The following is a 21,109-nucleotide window of genomic DNA, read 5'->3' as shown; positions in this document are numbered from 1 at the left end:
ATCGGCAGGCGGACTGTCAACCACTGCGCCACCAGGGAAGCCCAGAGGTCAGCTTTTTATTCTATTCAAGCCTTCGACTGATCAGAAGAGACCCACCCACGTTAATGAAAGGGAATCTACTTTACTCAAAGTCTGTCAATTTAAACATAAATCTCACCCAAAAAACATCCTCACAGAAGCATCTAGAACAACGTTTGATCAAACATATGGGCACCGTGGCCCAGCAAAGTGGAAAACATAAAATCAAACATCACACTCAGTACTATTTTAATTTCTTGGATGAAAATTGTAGAAAATATTTGCATATTGTATATAGTAATTTATGTTTCTTTCTTTCTTTTTTTAAAATAATTTATTTTATTTGTTTATGTTTGGCTGTGTTGGGTCTTTGTTGCTGAGCGCGGGCCTTCTCTAGTTGTGGCGAGCGGGGGCTACTCTTCATTGCAGTGTGTGTGCTTCTCATTGCAGTGGCTTCTCTTGCTGTGGAACGTGGGCTCTAGACATGTGGGCTTCAGTTGCTGTGGCACACAGGCTCAGTAGTTGTGGTGCGCAGGCTCAGTAGTTGTGGCACACGGACTTAGTTACTCTGAGGTATGTGGGATCTCCCTGGACCAGGGCTCGAACCCGTGTCCCATGCGTTGGCAGGCGGATTCTTAACCACTGTGCCACCAGGGAAATCCAGTAATTTATGTTTCTATACTTGTTTTTTTCTTATTTGATTTGCAGAAATTCTTTGAATGTTAGTATATAAACCCTTTATCAGTTATATATGTAGAAAGACAGTGGTCTTATTTTGTGAATAATTTTTCCATAGCTTTATATATTTTTAAAATATTTTTAATGTCCTCGTTTGTCATTTCTTTGATGACTTCTATGTTTATACCACGCTAGGAAAAAGCCTTCTCATTTCCAAAGCTTAAGAAATTGTATAATGTCTATACAACTTCTATATTTTTGAAAAATATATTCAATCTTTAAAACACTTGAATTTACTTTTGTTGTCTATTTGTAACTTTTGCAAATAGACAGTCAACTACCCCAGTATTATTCACTGAACACTCCATCATTTCCCATATTTATATGAAGTGGACTTGCATCACCTAAGTTGAAAGAATCCTCAAAATGTAAACTGAAACAACAAGATACCATCCTTCTTACCCATCCTATGAGCAAAAATGTTAAAGATGCAAAATATCTAGCGTTGGACTTCCCTGGCGGTCCAGTGGTTAAGATTCTGTGATTCTGCAGGGGGCACGGGTTCGATCCCTGGTCAGGGAACTAAGATCTCACATGCCGCACAGTTCTGCCAAAAAAAAAAAAAAAATCCAGTATTGGAGAAGGTGCATAGAAGTGGGTACTCTCATACACAGTTGATGGGAATGTACATTACTGAACATTTTCATGAAGGTAATATGAAAATATCTATCCAAAAATTTAAAGAAGTACCTCTCTTTGACCCAGGAATTCTATCATGTACATTTCTAAAAATTCTATCTAACCAAACTACTCACACGGGTCTAGATAGATCGATAGACCGATAGATAGGTATTCACCAAAGCAGTGTCTGTTATAACAAAGGAACTGAAAAGTGAACGTGGACCCTGAATGACTGCTTACATTATAGGATGGTCCTAAAATAAAATACCATGTAACTACCAGAAAGAATACAGTAGATCTATGTGTACTGACATGGAAAGATTACTAAGGCATATTACATGGTGAAACATGAAGTTCCAGAACATTACATATAGCATGATTCCATTTATGCACTTTTTAGAACTATATATTTATATATGTACACATATGGGTATAAATAAAAGAGAGGTTACTAGGAAGGGAAAAGTGTCAGGGGGAAGTGAAGCTGCCTTTCACATTTTACTTCTGTATTGTTGGATTCTTCTACAATAAGAATATATTCATGTATTATTATGCAATTTTTAAAAAATTTTTAAATTTTTTTCCTTTTTGCGGTACGCGGGCCTGTCACTGCTGTGGCCTCTCCTGCTGCGGAGCACAGGCTCCGGACGCGCAGGCTCAGCGGCCATGGCTCACGGGGCCAGCTGCTCCGTGGCATGTGGGGTCTTCCCGGACCGGGGCATGAACCCGTGTCCCCTGTATCGGCAGGCGGACTCTCAACCACTGTGCCACCAGGGAAGCCCTATGCAATTTTTTTAAATAAAGAAATTGTACTGGAAGAACATTCATCACATTGATTCTGACCAAGCTAGAACAGGGAATAGGGCGCAGAGATTCAAGCTGCCTGAAAACTCCCAAGGGCCACTGTGAGGTCAGCTGGGATTATGGGGATGGATCACGTCACCCACTCAGGCCTCCAAGTGTCCACCCCTGGAGTGAGGAGGGGTGAAGTGGCAACACTGCTCTCAAACGTCAAGCAGGGAAGGCGTAAGTGTTTTCTCTAAGAAAAATGGGTGTGGTGTCACTGGGAGAATGTGAGCAGGGCAGGCCATTAAAAATCCGACCACCAGGGCAGATGCACAGATGTGTGTTGGGAGGGTCATTACCTCCTGTGCAGGGAGGGGCCAGCACATGCCCTTGGGCACCACCATTTCTCCCACTGATATAATATAGAAAACGCATCCCCAGGATGAGTAACAGGATCATCACACCCAGACAGAGCCCTGTCTGTCTTGTCTCCTGGGAACAGTCACACAGAATCATGAGTTCAAAAGGCAATCAGGTTTCTGGCATGCTCTATTGGTCCCTTCCCAGACTGGTCTCCGGGTGCCCCCAAAGAGCGGGCACAGGATTTCCCCCAAATTAAAGGGCTCCTGTGAACCCTTGAGATGCATGGCAACAGCCTCTGAGGTACAGTGTCGTGCTTTTGGGGGAGGAGCCTCCTATCACAACAGCTAGATAGTGGAATTTTAAAATGGTAACTTAGAAAAAAAACCCAAAACGCACAGAGCCAAGGCTGTCCCTGTAAGTGCCGAGAGTCTGGCTCACTGTTCAGTGAGCATTCTTCAGTTAGCGAGAAGAGGTGAAGTTATAACTGGTGCACTAGGGATCGCTCAAAACTGTTCTCCCTGAAGGCAGGTGTTACATACACATGGGAGCGTCATTCCTCCTGCATAGTGTGGCCGAAAAAGATGGAGAGCATTGCCCTAGCCTGTGAGGTTTTCTGGCAAAGACAGCAGAGCAGGTGGAGTGCTTCACAGTTTGGTAAAGCTTTCCCCCAGGGATGATCTCTTTAACTTGTAAAATAATCTTGAGGGGTTGGCATCATTCTGCTTTCTTTACAGACGACAGAATGGAGGATCACACCTATGAGTTGAATACGGGGCATAAAAAGGAGGACCTATGCTGTTTCAGTTTCAGCCAAAGTCAATCAACACATACCAAGTATCGCCACAGCCCGATGGTGTTAGACCTTCCACGCAGACTCTGGAAACCGGTTTCGTGAGCCGTAGCTCGAGACTCACCCCTGGCCAAATACCAGGAGCTGGGAGGTGGAAGAGGCAGAGAGTGAGGACTGTTTGGGAGAGCTGTGAGTGCGCCACGTTCTGACCCCAGAAGAACAGGGAAGAACAGGGGGAGCTTCCTACTCACCGATGGAATAACGATAGAGGGACTTCAAGACAGCCACTGGCAGAGCTGGATATGCCCCTGAAGTTTAGGGGGCACAGGGGCTAGTGCCAGATGCTTGCTGGGAGAAATCAAAACCTCAGAGGCTCGCTGGGTCTGGCAGAGCAAAACGGGAGAGCAGGCTACACTGGAGTGAGCTGCTGTTCTACCAACAATGGGACCTTTAAATGCGTGTGGCTCCCTTGGGCCAAATGAAGGCCCTTTGCTGAGAAACCAGCCTAAAGTCATTTTATAAATGATTCTATCCACGGGTCAGCCTAGAGGAACAATGCAGTCCTACAGAGGGGATACCCAGGGGTTGAGCATGGGTCAAATGTGACCAAGGCGGGGAGGCACCCCCCATCCAAGGTGCCGACCAGGGACGTCCAAGAACCTGCGAAAGGTCCCTATGGGAGAATGAGTTGGCACTAGATGTCTGTCCCAGGCAGAGGGCATTGCTCCAGGTCCTAACTGTACCAGGCCAGCCAAACATTTGCCGCCCCTAGCACCTCCTCTCTGCCCACAGGGCGGGACCCTAAGTGGGTCTGAAGCAGAGCTAAGAAGTAGGAGAGAAGAGGAGAGAAGGTGGAGTGAAGGAAGAGAAACAGGACCGTGTCCGGCCCACCTCTGCAGGCTGTGAGCCCGAGGCACTGCAGAGCTGGGAGGAGAAGCGCTACTCAGAGTAGGATTGGGAGGGCTTCCCTGGTGGCGCAGTGGTTAAGAATCTGCCTGGCAATGCAGGGGACACGGGTTCAAGGCCTGGTCCGGGAAGAGCCCACATGCCGTGGAGCAACTAAGCCTGCGAGCCACAACTACTGAAGCCCGCATGCCTAGAGCCCGTGCCCCGCAACAAGAGAAGCCACCGCAATGAGAAGCCCGCGCACCACAGCGAAGAGTAGCCCCCGCTCGCCGCAGCTAGAGAACGCCCGCGCGCAGCAACGAAGACCCAACGCAGCCATTAAATAAATAAATAAATAACATATAACATAAATCTGTTAAAAAAATAGAATTGGGAATTTTGATGTTACACTGGCCTGGAGCTATGAGATTATTTAACTGGATTGGACTTGTCATTGTCTAAGAGTGTCTGAAGAAGCCATGGCACCCAAGGAGCCATGCTAGCCATAGGAGGAAGGGGTGCAGGGGAAGAATAAAGTTAAGGTTTACTTGAGCTTGTCAAGCCCAGCTCATTGAATAACATGGTTATATTCATTTTAGACGGCCCCAGGGTGCAGTAATTTGCGTCTTTGGTATGTAGCATCTGCACAACGTCTAGGGCAGCTCTTGTCTGAGGCTGGCACGACCAGATCGCCCTTGTAGGAGGAGCTGCTACCCGGGAGCAGATCTTGTACACAGAGCACAGCAGCTCTGGACCATCTGCCTGCACCAGGGCCTGCGGAAGTGCGCCAGCCTGGAGGGCACCTGGCCCAGGCCTCATACTTACTCTTCTGATGTGAACACTTAATAAGGATAAATACACAGTTGCAGGAATATCTCGACAGGACCCATCTTTAAACCTGTGGCCCACTTCTGGCTCTATACTGTAAAGAATTCCGTCAAAAAACCAAAATCCTAAACCTATTTTGTGAATGGTACAATTATATTTCTTGTTAGGAATGCTGCCCCACTATTAAATCCCATTGGGGCATTTTGCCACTTTTTTTCATGTACTGGGAACCTCTAAATATGGAAGTGGTCTGGACCATCCTGACCTCTGAGAGGCTCTGCTGTAAGCCTCTGGTCATCCTTTGGTTGCCTAGCAACTGAAACCCTTCCCGTGTTTAGGAAACTCCCACATACAAATCTTGAATCTTGGTGAGAAGATTCTCACCAAGCTCCCACTGGAGAAGCTGATAGTTTTGGGCCCTTATTTTCTGAGCAGCCCTGCTATGTTTAGCCCAAATTCTGAATCTGAGGCTACAAAGTGGTACAGAAAAGGAGGGCAGTAGTGGTGTGAACAGAATGTGGCTCTGGGGCCCGAGGTTTTCAGTGTGTGTGTGTGTGGGGGGGGGAAGGGCTCCTGTATCCTTATTGGACTGGGTCAGAGGCATGAATTTTAATGTGGTCCTAGCTGCACAGCTTCATTTATTCTCCAAGCCTGGTTCTCCAGCCTTGCTGACAAGTCTCTAAGTTATCCAACATCTTATCAGATAATCCCTAAATTAGGTAGAGTTGGCCTCTGTTGCTTCAGTTAAGGGCCATCACTGAGACACTGTCCAGCACAATGGTTATGAGCTAAGAAAGCCTGCATTCTATTGAGAGATCCTCAACCCATTAGTAATCAGAAAAATGGGACTGCATTAAAACAGCAAAGAGACACTGCTTGAAATCCATTCACGTGGCAAAAATGCAGAAACTGGATAAAGCAAAGTCTGGCTGGGGATGTGGTTCAGAGATCCAACGGCTGTGAGGCTGGTAGCTCTGCCCTTTTTTTTTTTATGCCTACTTTGGGCCTCTCCACTCTCCCACCTGGGGCAGCTCAACAGAAGAGAAGGCATTGGCCGGGTGGTGTGGGCCGCACTGCTGGCCACTTACGTGGACTGGCTCACCTTCATTAATCATAAGGGTTCACTGTGACAAGCAGCATAGCTCATAATAAATGCCCAATAAATATTAGCTGTGAATATTTTTTCTTGCTTTTGATTTATTTTTTGAGTAAGATCACACACACACACACACACACTCAGAAAAAAACATATTTTTTTACAGTACAAAGCCTACACGGAGATAGGTAAGTTTCCCTTCTACCCCGATACCCAGTTCCCCTTCCCAGAGACACACCACTGTGAGCAGTTCCATGGGGATCCCTTCCCCCAATCTACTCCTCACCCGGCATCCAGAGAGAGCCTTAGGAAATCTGAAACAGGTTACATCACACCTCTGCCCATCACACCCTGGATGTCACTCTACATCCTGACCCCGGCCGCAAGGTCCCACACGCTCTGGGCCCTGCCCACTGCCCTGACTCTGTGCCCACGACTCTCCCTCTCTCAGGCCCCTTGCCGTCGCTCTGGCCTCCCCGACCTCCTCTGACACACTGTGGCTCATCTCGGAGCTTGCCTGGAACGACCCCTGACGTTCTTACACCTCACACTCTTCTTTCTTGCAGGGCTCTGCTCAACTATCACTTCCTCTGAGAGCCCTTCTCGGACTGCCCTCGCTCTCTGCCCCCTTACTCTGCTTTTCCAGTCTCTGTCTTCCGTCTTAGAGCCAGCCAGGCCCCCAGCTTGAGGTTACGTTATCTGTTAATCAATCTGTTGTCTGTCTTGCCTCGATAATACGTCAGCTCCGGGAAATAAGGTTTGTTCACAGCTGATTCCCTAGCATCAACGAGTGCTGTTACCTGGGGGGTCTCAGGAAGGACTCACTGAGTGAGTGTGTGGGTGTATGTCCCTTCTCTCTTACAGCTCACTATTCTCACACCTTGCTTTTTCTCATCTAACCATACACCGGGGAGTCAGATCTACATTGGCATAAGTAGACCTGTCTCATTATTTGTAACAGATGCTGGGTATTTCAACTGATTGGGTGCCCCATAGTTTTTTGTGTGTGTGTGGTACGCGGGCCTCTCACTGTTGTGGCCTCTCCCGTTGCGGAGCACAGGCTCCGGACGCGCAGGCTCAGCGGCCATGGCTCACGGGCCCAGCCGCTCCGCGGCATGTGGGATCTTCCTGGACCGGGGCACGAACCCGTGTCCCCTGCATCGGCAGGCGGACTCTCAACCACTGCGCCACGAGGAAAGCCCGCCCCATAGTTTTTATTTAACCAGACTCTTTGCTGATGGACATAGGTTGTTCCTAGTCTTTTATTATCACAGAACAAACAAAAAACACTGTGACGAATATACTTCTTTGGACACATGAAGAAGTATATCCATATAATAAACTCATGAATGTCAACTATTGGATCAGATGGTATTGGATTTTTCATTTTGAGAGATGTCATTAAGTTGCACCCCCCCAGAGAAGTGTCCCAAGTAACAGGGGGAGAGAGAGGTGTAGGAGATGAGGTCAGAGAGTGATGGGTGCAGGAAGCCAACACAGTTGAACTTGGAGGCTACTGTAAGGACTAGGGCTTTGATGAGGAAGATGGGGAGACTGTGGGATTTTGAGTAGAGGAGGGACAGACCTACTCATGTTTTAAAATGATCATTCTGGCTACCGTGTGGAAAGCACACTGAAGGGGACAACAGAAGCAAAGGGACCAAACAGGAGATAATGAAGGAACACAGGTGAGAGATGGTGATGACAGCCTGACTGGGGTGGCACAGTAAATGCAGTGAGAAGTGGTTGGATTTGGGATACATTTTGAAGATAGAGTGGAAAGGACTTGCTGACGGAGTAGTCAAAGCCTGAGAGTTATATCTGAAGAGTCAAAGGTATCTCTCGGGATTGGGGCCTGAGCAACCGGAATGATGGGTGGCAAGGTCTAGGCAACCTGGGGTCCCACTCCTGAGGTGCTGGAAGTGAGGGCCTGGGCAGGCACCAGCTGGGCAGGTGGAGGCATCTGGGGAAACTCAATTTCCTTACAGATGAGGTTTCCTGATCTTAGACTGTTCCTGTGGTTTCAAAGGAGGTCCATTGAACTGCAGTGAGCTAAGCTGTCCTGGGGCCCAGCTTGAATGAGAGCAGTGACTAACTCTAGCCCAGTTCCCCGGTTGGGCCCACGTTCCTCATTTCTCTTTGCTTCCCCTGTTTGCACGTGCTGGGCTGTACACTTCTGTTCCCTATCATCTTAAAACGTTTCCCAGTCACTCCATTTTTAGCAGCCCCTTATCTGACTGTCACCCCACCTGTTGTCGCAGGTTGCTGAGGAGGGCAGTGGTGGCTCTGTGTTGTCAAGGTGTCAGGAGGGCTCTGAACCAGAAGGGAGCTGTCAGATTCTGACTGGCTGCAGAAGCTTATCGGGACATATCAAAGCCCCGGAGAGGAAGGTAAGATCAACAGATGAGACACCGTCATCCAAGGTCAAACAGCTCCAGATGACGCAACACTCTCAGGCTCACCCCCGCGTCCTCTTACACAGCCCAGAGAACAAGCAGCCCCACCTGTCTTCCAGGCTCAGCCACACTGGCCCCTGACACAGCGAGCTTGTTCCCATCGCAGGGCTTTGGTACTTGCTGTCCCCTCTAGCTGGAATGCTCTCCACACGGCTGGTTCCTTCTCACTGGTTCAAATATCCCTCCTCAGCCCAAGCCTGTCCTGACAGCCTTACCTAAAGAAAACCCTAGGCCAGACTCTCTCTCTAGGTTTCCTTGTTTGTTTCCTTCCTTTACTTGAAATCCCCTGGTTTGTGTGTTTACCTGTTTAACTCTGTGTCTTGTTCACTCATGTCCCCAGCACCCATGCACAGGGTTAGGGCTCAGGACCTTTGATGACTGGGAAGCGGAACTCTGGTGAAAGGTATGGCATCGTGGAGAGGAAGCTCGCATGCATACATTTGTGTGAATCACTCTGAGGTATACTTGGTTGAGCTGGACTTGAGATGCTGCACTGCCCGCTCCCACGATGCAGCTGTGTGCGGTCACTGAAGCTTTGTGATTCTGTAAAACAACTTAGTCTGAATTCCCCTGAGACTCCAGCACCAGTGATGTCCCAATACTGGTGACTTGGGCCACAGAATGGAGATAAAAGAGAGAAGGCAAAAAGCACAGGTTCTGACCTATTCTTTGCTTGTATCATCAGCTAGTAAGCTCTTACAGGCACATCCAACTTCCATCCTTTCACTCCACAAGTATTTGAGTGCCTATTATATGCAAGGGACTATGCTAGGTTTTTTCCTAAGGACAGACTTCAAAATAGTCATTTCCAGAAGAGCCAATCGTACCTAGACTCAATACTAACATCCCATGAGAAGGAGTAGGGTCACCCCAGGAGGCACCGCCCTTTTCTAAGCTGAAAGGGGGTTTCCCGAGAGATTCCTGACCTGGGAATCAGCTATGCATGGCTGGGGATGCAGATGGAGAAAAGAGGCCCCTCCCTTAGCATTTTAAGATAATGAGAGCAGCCCTATCTGGCAATCTTGACCTTTCCAGTAAGTTTCTGTTGCCAATCAAATGCAGATAGTAAAACGGCACAAATTACTTTGGTAGAGAACTAAAGATAATTATGTTGCCTTCGTCTCCTGTGTATCATACTGAAATGTACACACATGTCACGCATGGCCTAATAATAAGTGTACTGGTCAGATGAATGACCACAGTGAACACATTCATTTAAATAAATTGTAAAGAAAAGAAACATTTACCATCTTATTTTGTGCTTTCTATTTTCCTCACCTTTTAATATTTCTTTTTTTTACTTCCCTTGCCATCCTTTGGGATTAAGTTGTTTTATTTCTTTTCATTTCTCATATCATTCTCATGTTGATTTCTCACATCACTGACTTGGATATTTTATGTCCTGTTTTATTACTTTACTGGTTATTTTAGATATTTTAATATATTAGGGGCTTCCCTGGTGGCGCAGTGGTTGAGAGTCCACCTGCCGATGCAGGGGACACGGGTTCGTGCCCCAGTCTGGGAAGATCCCACGTGCCGCGGAGCGGCTGGGCCCATGAGCCATGGTCGCTGAGCCTGCGCGTCCGGAGCCTGTGCTCCGCAACAGGAGAGGCCACAACAGTGAGAGGCCCGCGTACCACAAAAAAAATATATATATATATATATATATATATATATATATATATATATATATATATATTAGGAGTGCCTTAGTTGCTTCCTCCCTTTCTTTCTTCTTCCCTTTAAATAGCACAAATTGAGGAAAAACCAATCCAGATGGCATCTAACTATGTGAATCTAGTAGAGCAGCTCTCAAAATGTGGTCTGGAGACCCCCTGGGGGGCCTAGAGATCGTTTCAGTGATCTGTGGGATCAAAACTATTTTCATAATGATATTAAGATACTAATTCCTTTTTTTTTTATCTCATTCTCTCACAAATGAATGTACAACGGAGTTTTTCAGAGACTACCTGACGTGATATCACAATGGACTGAATGAAGAACAGATATGAGAAAACAGCTGCCTTCTATTAAGCTAGACATTAAAGAGATCTGCAAAAATGTAAAACAATGCCACTCTTCTCAGTAGTTTTTTTTTTTGAAAACAAAGTTATTTTCATGGAGATATGCTATTTATATTAACATATAATGGTCTTACGATTATTATTTTTAAATAAATTAATACATATTTAAAAAATAAAAGTCTTAATTTCTAATATGGTAAATGTCAATAGCTTTCGTAAATGTCAACATCTAAAATCTATAAAAATGTAAAAAGTCTCTTTGGGGTCCTCAGCAATTTCTAAGAGTATGAAAGGGTCCTGAGATCAACAAGTTTGAGAACTGTTGGTCCAGTAAGATGACCAACATGCTCGTTCTGATGAATGCAATTGCACAGACATAAAACATCATGCTACTTGGTGTTTAAGCATCTAATGATTCAAAATTTCATAGTTAAAGTTTAATGCCACTTAAACTTTCATAGACGTGAGTTTAAAGTCTGCCTGGTGAAATGCAAACCTTTTTGATGTATTAAGTGAGATGTAAAAACCAGAACAATTCTATCACAAGATAGAAAGTAACAAAACTGGTTTAGATAAATAATTTATAATTGCTCTGCACAGGCCAACATGTTCATCACTTTATGCTAGTCAAGAATCTTGTTCTAAAGATTGTTTGCACTGGAGTTTTTCTTTTTGTTTTATGGGACAGGATTACTTCACCTTCATTTAGGTGGTGATATGCTGTTCTAAAATATAGATAGAATTTCTGATCTTAGAAGTTATATTACCTGGAGGAAGGGGAAGGCTCAATACTAATTATACTTGCCAGTGTCATCCTGAAAAAAACTGTACGTTTGATTTTTTGTCAGCAAAGGTTAAAGAAAGAGGTTAAAGGATTAAAGAAAGGGGACTTCCCTGGTGGTCCAGTGGTTAAGACTTCACCTTCCAACGCAGGGGGTGCAGGTTCAATCCCTGGTCGTGGAGCTAAGATTCCACATGCCTCGTGGCCAAAAAAACAACAAAACAAACCCCCCATAAAACAGAAGCAATACTGTAACAAATTCAATAAAGACTTTAAAAATGGTCCATATCAAAAAAACATCTTAAAAAAAGTATCCTTAAAAAAAAACGATTAAGAAAAGCTCATCAGGGTAAAATTTATGAGCATACTTAGTGTGCTTTACGCGTGGGAGGTTTGCAAAGCCACAGTGAAAGCCCCTCTTTTGCAGTTAGAGTACTTGATAACATCTAGTTCATATAATCTAGCTCAATGCAACTACTGTTGCACCTGCTGATAAAATAAATAATTCCTGGGGCATTGTGCAGTGTATTATCGTTTGGCAAATATAAAATTATGTTAAACATGTACTTTCAAGCCACCCACTCCATCCTGCTTGCATAATGTCCCTCTGAGATTGTCACCAGCTCACCTGGCAGAGGCTATATGCCCCCATCCCCACTTAGCTGGAGAACCGATGGCTTACGGGAAGTCTACTAAGAGCCCAACTCTAGCATTTACAATATCACCCCCATGAGGAAGCCCTGCCACAGGGGCAGGGTACAGAGTGATAAGAGGAAGGCGGGGAAGAGTGAAATGATTTGTGGACTTGAAGATTTTCTACCAGCATTAACAACGCCGCCTCGAACATCCTTGCACGTGTCTTTTCGTACACTTGTGGGAAAATTCCTCAAAGGAGGGAAATACTGTGAGCCCTGGCATCCGCATCTTCAGTTTCAGCAGAAACTGCCAACTACTCTCCAAAGTGAGAGCATAAATCCAGCTCTTTCTGCAAAGCAAAAAAAGAGACTCATAGTACAGAAACCCCACTACCACTACCGCCTTCCTTCCCACGAGCTCTTCTTCCAACTCTGGGCTTGTAGTCAACATAAGGTCATGACTGGGAGGGAACAGACCAGGCATGCACTACCTGCCAACAGGAAAAGGAGCTCAGATGAGGCCTGAGACCCTCAAAGTAACCCAGTGGATTGGCATATGCGCCAGACAAACACATGGCATGTACGTGTATATGGACTACGTGTGTATGTCCATATACATATATACACATGGGCAAAGTGGGGCAGAGAACCTTTCCAGGCCCCTGGGGTAAAGGAGAGTGGTCCCTCTCCCCATTCCTCATCTTTCTTAACCAAATCCAGATTGTTAGGAACATACAAGGAGAGCATAAAGGTAGAATGATACAATTAAATGTAGCAGAGAGGGGTTTCTCCCCCCATTCTGTTGTTTATATGGGAAGTGTACCTGTGCTGGGGAGAAATGGTGACTGGAAGAAAGTCTGGGTCCTGGAGGAGAGCTCAGATTGACAATGGAGTAAAAGGAAAATAAGATGCTGGGATTCTGAGGGAGGATCTAGGGGGGTGGCAGTGTCAAGCGTCCTGGTTCGTGGGGATGAGAATGTAGCCTCTGTTGTTTCTGGGCCATATAACATGGGCCCAGACAAGACACAGTTCCTGTGGAACCACGAAGCATAATCTATCATGTATTTATGTGTTTTTGTCAAATGGCTTCCAAGGAAACTGGAGTCATCTTGGATCGATGTGGTTTAAGCAGAGCTGAGGTGGGGAAAAGGCAGAGGTGATGCAGAGTCAGGGGACGGGACACTGGGAGACAGAATCAGAGGCCCTGCCTGCACACAGTGACGGGCTGTGTCAGGACCCCAGCCCTCTGGGGACAGTTGAACACGTGGCCCCACTTCCTTCTTAGGTACTCATGTGTCTAGGGATTCTAGAGTGGTTTTGTGAGACAGGGCTGAGGAATAGCCAATTCAATTGGATTCTGACTAGGGAAGACAGACCAAACAAGGAGTGAGGACAGGGGCAGGGACAGGAGTACGTGAGCAAACTCATATGCAAGTTCATTGTAACACAGGATATCTGAATTATGAAAGCGGAACCACATGTGAAAGAATAATCATGGCTTGAGATCTAGAGAAGATAAATTAGATTTGTGGAAACAGAGTTTGGGGGGAAACGGGGCTGAGTGACCTGAGAAAGAGCTCAACTCTTGAACTTCCCCTTCCTGACACATTGCAAGTTCAAGCGTAAATGTTCTTGGCTCCTGGGAGACCCTGAGATGGCAGAAAGTACCTGTGTCTCTGCACCTTGTTCCACAAGTTGGTAAATGTCCATTCAGGGCTGAACTCTGAGAGCCATCTGCTCGGGAATGGCATGAGGCTAGTCACCCAAAACACAGAGCAAGTGCCTGGGAGAAAGGGCCTTAACATCTGACCCAGAAAAGGAAAAGGATGAGAGGCCCAAGTGACCACAGGGTCACCCAGTTGGGGAACAAGGTGAGGAGTTCACTGCCAGTGGACGGGTGAAGCCAGACTAGGAAAGGTCAAGAAAACTGAGTGAGGACTTGAGATAAACTGGTGGAGGGATTACATAAATTGAGGTGGGGAGGCAACTAGCAGAACTGGTCTTCCTCGTCAGAGTACGGAAACGCCCTGGTATTCAGCTGGCCTATATCTAACAGTCCTTACCTCTGTGCTGAGCCTGTTTCCTTTGTGGTGACCAGCTGTGAGTGGATACCTGGAGTCTTGCCTGCCAAGCATCCTTTCCTCCTTCTTCTGGTAACAGCATCCCACTTTTCCTTTAGTCAATCACTCCTTCTCTCCTCTCAGTCCATGTGGCATGGGGTGGGGGGTTGGGGGTAAAAGGCTGGCTCCAAACCAGCTGCAGGGGAAGGCCTGCCACCCAGACTTGGGTTCATGCCCAAGCCAGTCCATCCAGAGTCAACCATTTCTAGATTCTTCTGGAATGATTTGGAAAGAGGCACACTCTTTCCACAGGGTTGCTAGGCTGGTAAAATGTAATCTTGGGACTTTGGGGAGCCACCTTGGCCACTACTTGGAAAGGGCCTGCCTGAGAATGAAGCTGGCATAAGAAAACAGAGCTAAGACATGGAGACACATGACCAACAGCTTCATTTAAGCACCTGGATCGGGCCATTCCTGAAGCAGCTTTGCCCCAGACTCTTCAATTCCATAGCCCAAACTTCCCATTTTTCCTTAATCAGCCTGGGCAACTTTCTGTCCCTTAGAACCAAGATATTAAGACAAACAGTTGGTAAATAATTTGTCACCAATAATGAAGAATGGATGTTTCGGAAATATATCTTTTATGATATTTCAAAAATAAATGAGAGCAGAGTTGAAGCTATCTTTCTCGTAATTTCACCAACTCATTTGCATTTGGACATGCAAGGGTTAGAGGCAAAGCACACGGACAAGGAACGGCTCATAGTCCTGGGCCTGCTGGGGACTGCCTTCGCTGCTCTAATACATCAGATACTTGGTTAACAACAATAACTTAAATCAGAAGAAGTGTGTTCTGCAGCGTTTTTAAAAATAAATTTATTTATTTATTTTTTTTGGCTGCGTTGGGTCTTCGTTGCTGCGCGTGGGCTTTCTCTAATTGCAGCGAGCGGGGGTTACTCTTTGTTGCGGTGTGTGAGTTTCTCGTTGCGGGGGCTTCTCTTGTTGCAGAGCACAGGCTCTAGGCATCTGGGGTTTCAGTAGCTGTGGCACACGGGCTCAGTAGCTGTGGCTTGCACGCTCTAGAGCTCAGGCTCAGTAGTTGTGGCGCACGGGCTCAGTTGCTCCGCGGCATGTGGGATCTTCCCAGACCAGGGCTCGAATCCTTGTCGCCTGCGTTGGCAGGTGGATTCTTAACCACTGCGCCACCAGGGAAGTTCCTGTTCTGCAGTTTTAAAAGTGTTTCCACACATATAATCACAATTGAGTCATAAGATAATCACTGAAGTTGGTTTCTTATGCCTTTTTCATCAGCGAGGCTCCAAGGTCCAGAGAAGCTAAGTAGCTTCCTCAAAGATATACAGCCAGGCAATGTTCACACCTGAACCAGAATCTATGTTGATCCTCCAGGTCCAGTGCTCCTTTTACTCCACCAGCTTCCTGAAAAGACAGGAGCCGGTGGGTGGGACTCAGAGACAGCAGTACAGAATTTTGTCCAACATCCACTGGGTGTGCTGCAAGGAACACTAAAGGGCTAAATGTTAGGATCCTGGGAAGGGAAATGAGGCTGCTGGGGCCTCTGCCTGGGTCGCGGAGAACAGGGAATATTATAGAGAACTTCCTGTGGGCTTGGCACTGTTCTAAAGGTTTCACATGCTCTAAACCATGATGCTAGCTCTCCCAAAAGGCTCTCGCTGCAAGGTGTCAGGAAGAAAAAGGCGCACTCCTTTCTCCAGAGATGGAGACACCAGCCCACATCCTTATTTGTCTTTCATTCCTTCATTCAGTTATATTTACAGAGTATCTGCTCCACGTCAGGCCTTGCTCAAGGTGCGGGGAATACTATGGTCAACGAGACAGAGAAGCTACCAGCTCGCACGAGGTTTACGTTCTGGAAGTGCCCTGGAGTTGGAGGATACTGGTACATCCTTTCAGGTCTAGCATTTGGACTCTCCAGGAATGAGATGCACGTTAGACGATTACTATGTGACCAAACTAATAAAAGACTCCAGGGACTTCCCTGGCGGTCCAGTGGTTAAGACTCCGCGTTTCCGTTGCAGGGGTCTCAGGGTTGATCCCTGGCTGGGGAACTAAGATCCTGCATGCTGTGCAGTGCGGCCAAAAAAATAATAATAATAATAGGGCTTCCCTGGTGGCGCAGTGGTTGAGAGTCCGCCTGCCGATGCAGGGGACACGGGTTCGTGCCCTGGTCCGGGAGGATCCCACATGCCGCGGAGTGGCTGGGCCCGTGAGCCATGGCCGCTGAGCCTGCGCATCCGGAGCCTGTGCTCCGCAACGGGAGAGGCCTCAACAGTGAGAGGCCCGCGTACCGCAAAAAATAAATAAATAAATAAAATAGAAATGCTTGTTTGCTTAACCTGAAAGCATGCCTACGTGCGTGTTTCTAATTATTAGGCACAACAAACAGCTTTTACCGGAGCATTATAAAACCAAGCCTGTGACCTGAGCAGCACTTCTCAGTCACCAGGAAGTGTCGACAAACAAAATGATTTCAGATCCTGGTAAAACACGATGAAGAAAACACAACGGAGTATTGTAATAAGGAGGAGAGGACGCCTTTAGATGGAGCTGTCAAGACAGGGCTTTCTGAGGAAAGACAGAGAAGTAATCAACTATTGACTTTCTGCCAGTGGCACGGCGATCTTGGTAAAAGCCTGACCTCGGCGCAGAGCCAGATGAGGAGAGGCAGCTCCAGCTCTGCCGCCTCGCTAGGAGCCTGGAGACTTCCTTTTGGAGGCCGCCACCCTCTCGCTCAATAAAAAGTCAGAGTGAAGTGAAGTTCTTAGGTGTCTGCTCGTGCTCTGGGAAAGGGCCTTTGATGGCATGGAGTGGAAGGACTCAGGAGAGGGCCACGCTGTTGGGGACAAGGCAAGGGGCTCACTTCCAAGAGATGGACGGAACCAGGGAGGGGGAAGAGAGGAGGGTTAGCGAGATGCTGATGGGAATACTGCACAGTGCTGAACGGGGCTAGCGTGAGGCAGAGGAGACTGACAAGGTCATGGCCACGAGGCAGAGAGACATCGTTTCTGCTCCTTGGAACTTCTGACTCGAGCTGTCCACATTCTCTCTGCTGAGCAAGAGAGGAATGGGAGAAGTTGCAGTTGGAATGCTCTGGGAGTTTGTCCAGCACGTGAGCATGATCAGTCCCACGTGTGGCCACCGGAAAAAAGTTGAGGATCACTCCAGGAAGGAGTTTACTTGTCTGGTTACAATTTACAATAGAGGACTATTTTCAGTCTCGTGAAGTGTTTTTGCAAATGTTCCCTCACTTACTCCCCCAAACAATCCTGCTCTATTCACACAGGGCTACAACCCACAAGGAAGCCCAGAGAGGTTAAGCGACTCCCCAGGACCTCACAGCTGATCCAGACAGAGCCCACATGGGAATCCAGCCTGTCTCCCCGACTGCCTGGCTGACATGCCTGAGCTCTACCTTTGGAAGGTTCAGGAGGGAACCAGGCTAAAAGTCATTCAGAGTGGCCAGCTGGCTCCCTTTCGACCTCCCCTTCTGCCTCTGGTCCCTGTGTTCACAACTGAGACTTACAGTTTCACATGAGCCCCAGGTGTCCAGAACAGGACTGTGAACTTGAACAACATCACAAAGCCACTGGACCTACTCTTCCTCTGGGACAGTGGCTCTCAAACCTTAGCGTGCACCAAAATCTCCTGAAGGGCTGGTTAAGAGACAAATCGCAATGCTCTACCCCCAGAGTTTTTGATTCAGCAGGTGTAGGGTGAGGGGTCAAGAATGTCCGTTTCCAGCAAGTTCCCAGGTGACGCTGATGCTGCCGGTCCAGAGGCCACACTTTGAGAACTGCTGTATCTATGATACAATAGGTGTCTCCCCCTCTTGGAGGGGAGAGTGGTTATGGGACTCTGGAATCCTCATGAGAATAATTCTGCAGGTGGAGGAGTAGGAAGGATGAGAGGGCTAGAAGAATTCAATAGAGACCTAAGGAGGCTGGTCTTCCATAAGCGACACCATAGAAAAATCCAATAAAGAAAAGAAGTAGCAGGAAAAGATCGAGAAGTCAGCGGGAAGCAGTGAGATGTGAAGGAGAGGATAGAACGCTGTGGTCCAGCCTCGCGTTTCACTTCAGTTATCAAACAGCAGTATCACAACTTCTGTGTCCCCACACCACCTGCAATATGATTTACTTACGGAGTTTTAAGAAATCGACTTATTTTTCTCACACACAATTTAGTCTTATGCTAAACAAAGATAAAATAATAATAGTAACAGCCAGTACTATACGTGCCTGCTATGCCCCAGGCACCCACTTACATACACACATTTATACATAAATGTACACGTGTATACACACACACACACACGTGTATGCATACCTATACACATTCACTTCAATCCTCACAGCAACCCTATAAGGCAGGTGTGTTATTATTCCCATTCCACAAATGAGGAAACTGAGGGAGGCCTGGAGATGAGTCACCCTGCCCAAGGTTACACAGCTAACAAGTAGCAGAACCAGGACTCCAAGCCACACAGCTGGCTCCAGAGTCCATGCTCTCAACTCCAGAAACTAGGGCTTTAGTGGGTTAACTATAGGTTAGGTAACTTGCCAAAGAACACACGGCCAGAAATGGGATGGGAACCGAGATTTGAATATAACTTGATGACCCTAAAACTTGAGTGTTTCACTCCTGCATACATCTCCCTATGGGTTATGTGTGGTGATGGCAACGAAGGGGGTGCTGAGCTGGGATGGGCTCTGGAGAGGAGCTTGGAGCTTTGCCTCAATTAGCCCTGGATACAGCTCCCTCCATTGACTTGGGCTTGAGATGCCATCTTGTCTTCTCAGTACCCCTTGACCTTTAGTAAAAATGAAGCAGAAGCTGACTTTCACTGGTCCACATCATAAAACAACTGTTTTGGGGTTTGAAATATAAAATTATATCAAATATGCTTTTTCAAAGTGGTTACTCCATCGCGTACCATACCCTCTCTCCCCAAATACCCCTACCACCCTCCGTTCCTCAGAGGCTAAAGGGGATGCGTCAGCCAGGCCTGGGAAACAAACGCTGACCTATGGAAAAGTCTCTTAATACTCTGCAGGCCAGAGCAGGGCGTGTTTTCAGGACAAGTCTCTGTTGACCTCAGGAAAGCACTGGACAGGGTTGGGGTGTGACAGGCAGTGTAGCGTTTCTCATTCTATATCAGCCTAGAGGGTTGTAAAAGGGGGAGGAGGTGAGGCCAGCGACGCCCCGGCTTGGTCCTTCTCTCCCTGCTTATCCAGCCTTAACACCTGGACAGGAGCAGAACAGACCGTCCCCAGGCAACCATGGGTGGAAAGGAGGTAACAGCAGGGGTCTAAGGATCCTGGGAACCACCTGTGGCTTGACTTCTGCTCCAGAATGAGATTCCTCAGTAATATTCATAGTCAGCAAGGGTGGCAAGAAAAGACTCAAGGAGAAAAGCCACTCTCCTCCTTCCCGCTGTTTCCTTGCCCATGAGTCTGTGTCATTCACTTAAAATCAGAATGTCACAAACATCTGTAGAAAATAATAACAGTAAAATGATGCAAGTAAAGTTAGTCAAGAGACACAAAGGACAGTGTCTCCTCTATGTTCCTACTAGTCTGGAAAGTGGGCCTGTGCAGCAGGCCAGTGAGGCGGGGAGACAGAGGGAGATGGAGTGGTGAATGACAGATGCCAGGTCCCCGTGGGGGTCCCTACATCGTCAGGCCTCCCCAGTGCCTGGGGGCAATCAAAGCCCTGACAGACAGCAGAGCAAGACACTCTTGTACTCCAATAGGTAACCAGAGGGGCCTTCAAAAACCACACATCAGATCATTTCATTTCTCTGCGGAAAGCCCTTCCACGGGTTCCCATAACTTTGGGGATGAAACCCGAATCCTCCCCTTGCACTACCTGTGAGCCTTCCCTCCCCGCTGTCGCGTCTCCGACCTCACTTCCCATCAGTCTCCCTCAGGGGCATTCTGCCCCAACCACACTGGCCTCCTTTCCATTCCTCCAACACACTGAGCTCTGTGTTGCCTCAGGGTCTTTGTACAAACTGTCTTGTCCTCCCTCAGCTCTTCCACAGCCCCAGCAGGGCTCCTTCAAGTCTCTGCTCAAGTGCCACCCCTTCAGGGAACACTTCCCCACCATTCAGTTGAAGCCCTCTCACCCCCCGCACGCACACCGTGACTCCATTGTGCCATCCGATTTTATCTCCTTCATAGAATGTGCCGCACGATACATATCTATATCCTCTATAGTCACGCAGATACTGTTGTATTCTCCCCCTATCCCCACCAACTGGAATGTAAATCCCATGAAGGCAAGAACGACGTCTGTCTTGTCTGGTGCTCCGGCCCCTTTCATTCACGGAGAGGTGAAACGCATGATCTGGTTGTCACCTTGCCCTCAGTTTCCTGATCCAAGAGCCTTGTGGGAGCATCTGGGGAAGCTACAGCTGTCCGGGGCGCATGACGCTGGAGAGAAGGAAGGAGGTACCACAGAAACTAGGCATAGGACCTGGGAAAGAGAGGAGGTGTGAGCACAAGTGCAGACTCTCATTCTCCAGACAGCAGTGGGCTTAGTGGACCTGCCTCGACTCAGAACGCCTTTCTGGGCTGGCTGGAGCCCCTGGACTTGAAAGCCAGCACCCCAACTTCTAGGAAATCTACTCTGCTGGCCAAAGAATGCCGTGTGATGCAAAACTGGAGAGATTAACCTGCTTTGACTGGATCACGCTGAGAAAGGAACAGGAACTTGGTGAATGCAACGTAGCTCTGGGTTGGGGTGGAGAGGAAGGGAGGTGAAGAAAGAACAGAAGGAAGGGGTCAGACACAGTAACAGGAAACAGGAAGAAAATCTGGGTTATGTGAATTGTGGATGTAAAGAGAGGCCTGGGAGCACAGTCAGAACTTGGATTCTGAGAGATCAGTTCACAGGGGCAGAGACTTGAGGGGAGGCCGAGTGCCAGCTGCGGAAGAGCTCACCAAGTGCTCTTCCTCTCTGACCAGTGACTCCTGTGGATGGGAAAA

General features: G+C 47.5%; 1 long non-coding RNA gene across 6 annotated transcripts in view; it reads right to left on the bottom strand.

Moving 5' to 3' along the window:
• Window positions 1-10,288: 10,288 nt before the first annotated feature.
• Window positions 10,289-21,109, bottom strand: part of LOC132593915 (uncharacterized) — a 36,078-nt gene continuing 25,257 nt past the window's right edge. For all 6 annotated transcript variants that reach the window (XR_009560003.1, XR_009560005.1, XR_009560006.1 and 3 more), the window contains one exon: window positions 10,289-20,597. This is a non-coding gene — a long non-coding RNA (uncharacterized lncRNA). The remainder of the gene's footprint in view (window positions 20,598-21,109) is intronic.

Source organism: Globicephala melas, chromosome 19 (genome assembly GCF_963455315.2).
Source record: "Globicephala melas chromosome 19, mGloMel1.2, whole genome shotgun sequence".
NCBI lineage: Eukaryota > Metazoa > Chordata > Mammalia > Artiodactyla > Delphinidae > Globicephala > Globicephala melas.
The sequence above is the reverse complement of the archived record's forward strand: the minus strand, read 5'-3'. Positions and strand labels throughout refer to the sequence as shown.